This window comes from Coregonus clupeaformis, unplaced genomic scaffold (assembly GCF_020615455.1).
Source record: "Coregonus clupeaformis isolate EN_2021a unplaced genomic scaffold, ASM2061545v1 scaf1191, whole genome shotgun sequence".
Taxonomy (NCBI): domain Eukaryota; kingdom Metazoa; phylum Chordata; class Actinopteri; order Salmoniformes; family Salmonidae; genus Coregonus; species Coregonus clupeaformis.
In genome coordinates, this window is record NW_025534645.1 from 145719 (window position 1) to 155296 (window position 9578).

Below are 9578 nucleotides of genomic sequence, written 5' to 3' on the forward strand. Positions count from 1 at the left end.
TAATAACAATTTTGAAAAACACTAAAAAGGTATTCTCCCAAGGTCAATACTTCAAAAAATAATGAATCATAAAATGTTTGTCCTCTGTAGTTGCGTGTCTTTCTTTATTAATTTAAATGCTCGTTGTCCAATCAAATCACGCAATCTACAGATGGGTGCATGCAACCAAAGAAAACAAACTTTATTGATTGGCACATTTTCTGTTCTAGAGACTACTGAGAAATAACAACCAGGAAAGATAAATCATAAAAATATATGTTTATTTACATATTACAATAATTGTATAGCCTAGGTTTCATTTACAAACAGACACATTCACTACATTTGTTCAATTATTCACTTAATTACTTATATTATTTTCAGTAAACTCTTATTCTACAACATCTATTGTTTTAACATTCACACTGCTAGTTTTACCGATTATATTATTTTATATATATATACATACTACTACCTCATTTATATAAATATAATATATAATGATCAATATATAACCATATAATATATATATATATATATATATATATACATATACATATATATATATATACATAGCATTTACTATATAGACACACACACACACACACACACACACACACACAACACACAGCTAAGGTGAAGAAGGTGAGATTGGCTGTTACACCAGCTAAGGAGAAGAAGGTGAGATTGGCTGGTACACCAGCTAAGGTGAAGAAGGTGAGATTGGCTGTTACACCAGCTAAGGAGAAGAAGGTGAGATTGGCTGTTACACCAGCTAAGGTGAAGAAGGTGAGATTGGCTGTTACACCAGCTAAGGTGAAGAAGGTGAGCTTGGCTGTTACACCAGCTAAGGAGGAGAAGGTGAGATTGGCTGTTACACCAGCTACGGTGAAGAAGGTGAGCTTGGCTGTTACACCAGCTAAGGTGAAGAAGGTGAGATTGGCTGTTACACCAGCTAAGGAGAAGAAGGTGAGATTGGCTGTTACACCAGCTAAGGAGGAGAAGGTGAGGTTGGCTGGAACACCAGCTAAGGAGAAGAAGGTGAGATTGGCTGTTACACCAGCTAAGGTGAAGAAGGTGAGATTGTCTGTTACACCAGCTAAGGTGAAGAAGGTGAGATTGGCTGTTACACCAGCTAAGGTGAAGAAGGTGAGATTGGCTGTTACACCAGCTAAGGAGAAGAAGGTGAGATTGGCTGTTACACCAGCTAAGGTGAAGAAGGTGAGGTTGGCTGGAACACCAGCTAAGGAGGAGAAGGTGAGATTGGCTGTTACACCAGCTAAGGAGAAGAAGGTGAGATTGGCTGGAACACCAGCTAAGGTGAAGAAGGTGAGATTGTCTGGAAGACCAACAAAGTCCCCTGTCCCCGAGGTGAAGAGGACACTCTCCAGTCTACATTCTAGTCATTTGCCAGGGCCAGATATTACCGTGGATTGCGGAGCAATTAGGTTATGCTTTGTTAGAGGTCACATGTTACGACTTAGCAAAGAGGTCATCATCAAGAGCGACTACAGGTGCATTCAATAGTAGTGTGATAACAGTGATTATTTATTTATGACTTGAATTATAATTCAGTTGATATGCCATACCATATATCTACAATGTAGGATCATAGGTTTGTGTGATTTCTATGTACATTCAGAGAAAGGAGTTAGTGCAGGAAAAAGATGGTCCCTTGTCCCAACCTGTGGAGACAGAGGTCTTTAAGACCTTTTCCTGGAGTGAGACTCTGGCGTGGGCAGAGGAGAAGGCACCTTTGATGACCCCCTGTTAGAGGGCAACCCTTCCCCAGGCCAGAAACCTCAAAGTAGACGTCATCAAAGGTAGAGAAATCACCACAATGTGAGGATTAACCCAATATCATGTTCACACTAGATGTCCAATATCAATCATTTCACAATCGACATGTTGTATATAGTTGTACCGTTTCTACAAGTCAATTAGTAAAGTAAGTACAACTCTGACATGTAAGCCTTGTCCGAGACAAAAGACAAAACTAAGAGAAGAAACCTTCTAATGTCTCCTCTTTTCAGAGACGACTTTCAACGTAAGAAGCAGGAACTCCTTGACAGAGGGACATGGATGGTGCTGTCAATGGCCTTGTTCACCAGCAGGCAAAATAAAATGACGTTTGTACCAACATGCCTGGAGATTGAGCTGTGGAGGGGAGGATGCTGTGAGAAGATATTCTTCACTCTGAACTCCATGGCCATCTGCCTATGTTCTGATGCCACTAGAGGACATGTTAACAGGTTGAGGGTCGGCAATGATACCCAGATCATGAAGTGGAAGAAACAGGCTGAGGTAAGTGTGAGTCTTAAACATATGGAAACACAATTTGATTCATTGATTCATTGATTCAACACAACAATTTCATAATTCTATTATTTCATTGAATTTCTCATCTCAGTCAGGATGCTCTCGAATAGGCTTTGTCGTGCCCTCTCCACATCTTATACTTTTCTCATATTTTGTGTGTTCTTTCTTCCATATGGGAATGAATGCTGACAAATAAATGCTCATATTATTTTATTGATGAAGTATTCCACTAAATGAAAGAAGATAGAAATGAACTTTTGACCAATGCTAGCTGATAATATTTACTCTTCCATATGCGTTGTGTTCTTACATCTTCTTCAGTATGAGGTCTGGGATGTACACCATGTGATTTTTCTTTGCCATATGCCTTTTTCAACAGCTTTTCTCTTTCTTTCTCCCTCTGTTTCTTTTCGTTATAGTTCCTTGCCACCTCGTCCAGGTGGGCTTTCACCCTCTCCTTATTCTTCCTCACTTCTTCCTTACTCTCTGCTTTTCTAGCTCTGAGCAGTTCTTTTACTTTGTTCTTCTCCAACAAGTCTCTTTCTTTCCTCTCCTTTTTCTCCTGCTTTGCCCTGACTCTCTGGGCGCGTTTAGTTTCCATCTGAAAGAGAAAGTCCATACATGTTGGTCAGTGATCTGAAATATTATTATTACTCCTTCTCTAGCATGCAGTCAACTTAATCTGTTGAATCTGATAGTATAACCATTAGGAGGTGACTTATGACCTCCCTGAACTGTGACTGGTTAAATGGAGTACTGTACCTGTGCCTGCTCTTGCTCTCTGAACCTCAGGACAGTCTGCATCTGGTACAGCTTTATGTAAGGCCTCCTTCATCCTCTCCACCACATCCCTCTTCTCTATTGCCCATCTCTCTTTGTCCCTTTGCATTTTCTCAATTTCACTACTCTTTCTCTCCCGCTCCTCTGTAATCTTCCAGTTCTCCTTCTCCATCTCTCTCTTTTCCATCTCCCATCCCTTCTTCTCTTGTCCATTCAGGCACAGAATCCTCATCTTTTCTCTTTCCAGAGCCTCTATCGCTCTCTCCTTCTCTCTCAGCTCAATTATCCACTCCTCTGCTGCCTGCGTGCTCCTCCTCTTAATCTCCTCCTTCTCCTTCATCCATCTTTCCCCCGTTGATCCAAGAGGCTTCGTAGGCCAGCCTTGGCCTTGGCCCATCTCCCCCTGTCCTCCTTCCAGGCTACTAGGGTCTGATTCCTCTCCTGGTCTGCTTTGGCCAAAGCTGTCTCCAAACCATTTCTTATGAGGTTCCATCCATTCCTCTCTCTCACCCTCTCCTTCCCCACCCTTTCATTCTCAGCTAACAGTCTCTTCTTGTTCTCCACTGTCACCTTCCATAACTTGGCCAAGGACATCTTCACCTTTGATATATTGTCCACCATTGTTTGTTTGTCAGTCGCTGCGCTTTCTCTCTGTTTGTCCATCACCTCTCGCTGCCTTTCATTCTCAGCTAACAGCCTCGTGTTCTCCACGGTCAACTTCCCTATCTTGGCCAAGTGCAGTATGTTCTGCACCTTCAGCTTTGCCATCTTGAGCTCCATATTTTTTCTGTCTGACACTGCACTTTCTCTTTGTTTCTCAAACAACTCTCTCTCCAGCTTCCATTGGTAGCAGTTTACCTCAATAGAAGCCTCAGTCTCCCCTTATCTGTCTCAGCAACTCTTCAATTAGCCTTTCTCTTTCTTGCTCTGGTTCCACCCTCACCTTGTTGACTTCCTCCAACACCTCTCTCTGCAGCGTCCACCGGTAGTGGTCTACCTTGTTACAAGTCTCAATCTCCTTTCTCATTCTCAGCAGCCCCTCCATTTCTCTTTGTCTTTCTATCTCTCGTTCCCCCCTCATCTTGTTGCCTTTCTCCATCTCCTCACTTTCAGTCATCTCTTTCTCCATCTCAATGACTTCTCTCTGCATCAATATGTATGGAGAAACATGTATTCCTTATTTTTTTTATTTTGTGTGAATCTTTTCCATGTCATTTTCTTAAAACTGTCTGGCCATGCCAGTTTTCCAACTTCAGTTACCTTCAGGCTAACTGGTATAATTTATTAAATGGTAATAAGTAGGCCTACCTTCACTGATTTCCTTAGAAGTCAAACACTTTTACACATTATTATGTTCTAACTCACCTCTCCTCCGCGATGTCTGTCCACTTATGAAGATTTAAAAAGATATACACTTGAGTAGTTATGGTGTGGTGAATGGATATGCTGGTTGTTTTCTTTGGTTTGGAACTTGTTGTAGCCAAGTTCTAATTCCAAATTCTATGGTTGTAGCCTAGCTTAATTGTTGAGTCATAATGAGATTGGAATGTTGGCTTGAATTCTGTATTATGGACAAAAATCTCAGAATTCTGAAGATTTTAGAATTATATTAAAACATTATTGTTTGTCATACATTCTATATACATCATTCTAAACCTTGGATGCTCTCTCAGAGTTATAAGTCTTATATTCTCAGCCCAAAATAAATTTGGTCTATTTAAAAAATATTCAAAATAAGGATTACTTTGTAAGTATTGGTTGTCATGGTGCCGTGAGGAAGCCTAGGCAGAGAGCTCTGTTAATATGTGACCGACCCCCCCCCACACACACACACACTCACTTAAAGACCTTGAAGTTTGGTTTGGAAACAACATCACTATTTGTCCTGGCAGTGAAGGTCTGTCTTCTGGAACACTCATGAAAAAAGAGAATGGTTTTCGTTTAAGTTGTCCACTTTAAAAACCCTTCAGCTTCTTCTCGCTGAGTTGCTTGAGGACACGGTAGCGCTGTGGCGAGGAGGCACAAGATAGGTCCTTAAAATAACATAACTAAGGCTACTTAACACTGTAGAAACTCTGGAATCACACTTTGTTGGCATAAAGACACCCACAATCTCTCCTTCTATCTCGGTACATTCTGTGTTGCACCAACGAGTGTTCAGTCCTTGCACACCATATAATGGAGGGTGTCATTCCAAAAAAACCCTTCGCTGCATTGAACCTGCTAATTACCGAGACAGTTGAACGTTAAAATGATTGAGAATGACTTTCACCACTAAATAAACTTCCACAGTTTGACAAATACACATCAGGGGAAAACAGCTACTCGTATTAAAAACCTTTCATTATGGCGATAGCTATTTGCTGCAGTGACTGAGAGCCAATTGAGGCCCAGTATTCTCAGTGCTTCTGGGGCCTGTGCAGTGCAGGTGAATGGTGTGCATGTGTGTATGTGTGAAATGTAGGATTGTCTGAGCACAAACAGAGCTACTTATTTTGGCAACGCATGAAGCAGAGTTAGCAAACAGCTTGAGTGATGAATGACAGGCTGCTAGGAGAGGCAGAGAACCCAAAAATCCTTCCTCACTCACACTCCCAGAAAAAGCTTTTGAGTTGCTGTGGATCCAGTGGTTTGTGTGTGTGTGTGTGTGTGTGTGTGTGTGTGTGTGTGTGTGTGTGTGTGTGCGCACGAGGCAGGCTGCCTCTGCGGGGGGGGGGGTTTGGTGTGGAGGAGGGATGGGAGGGGGTATGATGAACACATGACATCTGTCTGTGACACAGGTGAGAGCTCCAGCCTCTAGCCCAGCCAGACTAGAAAACACTCATCTGAAATTGGACAATAAACTACAGTTTGTAATGAAATACAGGAATGTGTCTTTACCGGTTACTGCCACATCACTGAGCTTTCTACATCTGAATGAGTTTTCTACAGAGATGAAGCACAGTGGTCAAACAGCAGTGTTGACACTGTGACTATGGTGGGGCTGTTAAGCATGAAACACACTGAGAATCTCACTGCCGTTATACTGCCGATGAGTACTTACTTTACATTACTGACTTTATTGTCCCCATGGGGACATTTTGTTGCACTATCATGCACATTTTTAAAGTGGCGTTTATACAGTAGACAACAAATTGACAATACAAAACTCATAACAGTTACATACAGTATATATCAATGAAAGAGACTAGCCTGCTGGCCTTACTGGTGGATAGGAACATTAGCCCAAGCTGTTTAGGAGGGATATCACACCTGGCACAAATGTTTGTCTAGTTCTGTTTTTCCTGCCGGGGGGTGCCCTATACCTGCACCCAGAGGGGAGTAGTTCAAAGTTCAGGTACGGGGGTGGCTTGGGTCTAAAATGTTTTTGTGAGCCTTGCTGAGGGCTCTGAACTTAAAAGATCTCATCACCTTGCTTGCTGTGGTGATAATCCTTCTCAGCATATTTTTCTGTCTGACAGTGGCATTGCCAAACCAACAAACAATGCAAAAAGTTTAAATACTAAGATTTGTAAAACACAGTCAGTATAGTACAGTTAACATTAAAAGATCCCAGCTTTTTGAGAAAGTACACTCTCTGTTGACTCTTTTTGTAAATCAGGTCTGTAGATTTACTCTACTGAAGCTTATTGTCTAAGTGGACAGTCAGTGTCAGTATGGACCCGATGTGGATGTGATGAGGAGTCAGGCGCAGGACACAGAGGTTTAGTCCAACAAACTTTACTAGTACAAAGTGAAAAATATCCAAGACACGACCTCGAAAAACAGAGGCGAGAGAAATACGCAACATGCGTAAAACTAAACAAAACATATAGAGCGCAAAACACGCAGCTCCAAACGACACGCGGACAACAACACACAATCTAACTAACACAGAACACGGAACTTATAGGACACGTAATTAGGACACAAACAGACACAGGTGTACCAGACAGACCAAAGCAATCAACACACGAAACATACAACGGTGGCAGCTAGTATTCCGGGACGGCGAACGCCGAGGCCTGCCCAACCAGGAGGAGGAGCAGCCTCGGCCGAAACCGTGACAGTACCCCCCTTGACGCGCGGCTCCAGCCGTGCGCGACCCCGGGTCTCGGGGACGGCCAGGAGGACGCGGACCGGGCGCGTGGGATGCCCACGGTGGAACTCTGTCAGGAGGGGATGGATCGAGGATGTCCCTCCTAGGCACCCAGCACCGTTCCTCCGGACTGCACTCCTCCCACTCCACGAGATACTGGGAGACCACTCCTCCGGCGCCTCGAGTCCAATATAGACCGGACCATGTACGCCGGTGCCCCTCGATGTCCAAGGGGGTGGAGGGGTCTCTCCTATCTCCTCCTCTTGAGTGGACCAGCTACCACCGGCCTGAGAAGAGACACATGGAACGAGGGGTTAATATTTTTGTACTCAATAGGCAGTTGTAACCTGTAACACACTCGTTCAATCTTCTCAGGACTTTGAAGGGCCCCACAAACCGCCGACCCAGCTTCCGGCAGGGCAGGCGGAGGGGCAGGTTTCGAGTCGAGAGCCAGACTCGATCTCCCGAGTGCGTACACCGGTCCCTCACTCGCGGTGGCGATCGGCGCTCGCCTTTGTTGATGGATGGCCCGCTGCAGATGGACATGGGCAGCGTCCCCACGTCTCCTCCGAGCGCCGAATCCACTCGTCCACCGCAGGGGCCTCGATCTGGCTCTCGTGCCACGGTGCCAGGACCGGCTGATACCCTAAAAATACACTGGAAAGGTGTTAATCCGGTGGAGGAGTGGCGGAGAGAGTTCTGGGCCATCTCTGCCCAGGGGATATACCTCGACCACTCCTCCGGCCGGTCCCGGCAATAGGACCTCAAAAACCTACCCACATCCTGGTTCACACGTTCAACCTGCCCATTACTCTCTGGGTGGTACCCCGAGGTAAGGCTAACCGAGACCCCCAGGCGTTCCATGAATGCCCCCCAGACTCTGGAGGTGAACTGGGGACCTCGGTCGGACACAATATCCTCGGGGACCCCATAGTGCCGGAACACGTGGGTAAATAGGGCCTCGGCGGTCTGTAGGGCAGTAGGGAGACCCGGCAGTGGGAGGAGACGACAGGCCTTAGAAAACCGATCCACAACGACCAAAATGGTGCTATTACCCTGGGAAGGGGGTAGATCGGTCACAAAATCCACCGAGAGGTGGGACCATGGTCGTTGTGGAACGGGCAGAGGATGTAACTTACCCCTGGGCCAATGTCTAGGTGCCTTACACTGGGCACACACCGAGCAGGAGGAGACATAAACCCTCACATCCCTGGCTAACGTTGGCCACCAGTATTTCATGCTAAGACAGTGCACGGTCCGGCCAATACCTGGATGTCCAGAGGAGGGTGATGTATGAGCCCAATAAATAAGTCGATCACGAATCTCGAGCGGAAAGTACGTCTGCCCCACAGGACACTCGGGGGGAGTAGGGTCGGTACGTAGTGCCCGCTCGATTTCTGAATCGACCTCCCATACCACAGGAGCCACCAAACAAGACTCCGGCAGTATGGAAGTAGGCTCGTTGGACCTCTCCTCTGTGTCATACCGCCGGGACAGGGCGTCTGCCTTACCATTCTGGGACCCAGGGATGTATGTGATCTTAAAAACGAACCGGGTTAGGAACATGTTCCACCTAGCCTGACGAGGGTTCAATCTCCTAGCTGCCCGGATGTACTCCAGGTTACGGTGATCCGTCAGAATGAGGAAAGGGTGTTGAGCCCCCTCAAGCCAATGCCTCCACACCTTTAGGGCCTGGACTACGGCTAACAGCTCCCTGTCCCCAACATCATAGTTACTCTCCGCCGAGCTGAGCTTCTTAGAGTAGAACGCACAGGGGCGGAGTTTAGGTGGCGTGCCGGACTGTTGTGATAGAACTGCCCCAATACCGGTCTCGGACGCGTCTACCTCTACTTGGAATGGGTAAGAGGGATCCGGATGCGCCAGCACAGGAGCCGAGGTGAACAGGTTCTTTAGTTTGACAAATGCCCTGTCCGCCTCAGCCGACCACTGCAAACGCACCGGACCCCCCTTTAGCAGAGATGTAATGGGAGCTGCAACCTGTCCAAAACCCCGAATAAACCTCCGGTAGTAATTAGCAAAATCCAAGAACTGCTGCACCTCTTTTACAGTGGTTGGAGTTTGCCAATTACGCACAGCCGATACCCGGTCTACCTCTATCTCCACGCCAGACGCGGACAACCGATAACCCAAAAAGGAGACGGACTCCTGGAAGAACAGGCATTTCTCTGCCTTGACATACAAGTCATGCTCCAACAGTCGCCTCAATACTCGCGCACCTGGGCTACATGCTCGGCTCGTGTAGAAGAATACACTAGAATGTCGTCAATGTACACCACTACACCCTGCCCATGCATGTCCCGGAAAATCTCGTCAACAAAGGATTAGAAGACTGAAGGAGCATTCATTAACCCGTATGGCATGACGAGATACTCGTAATGACCCGAGGTGGTGCTAAATGCTG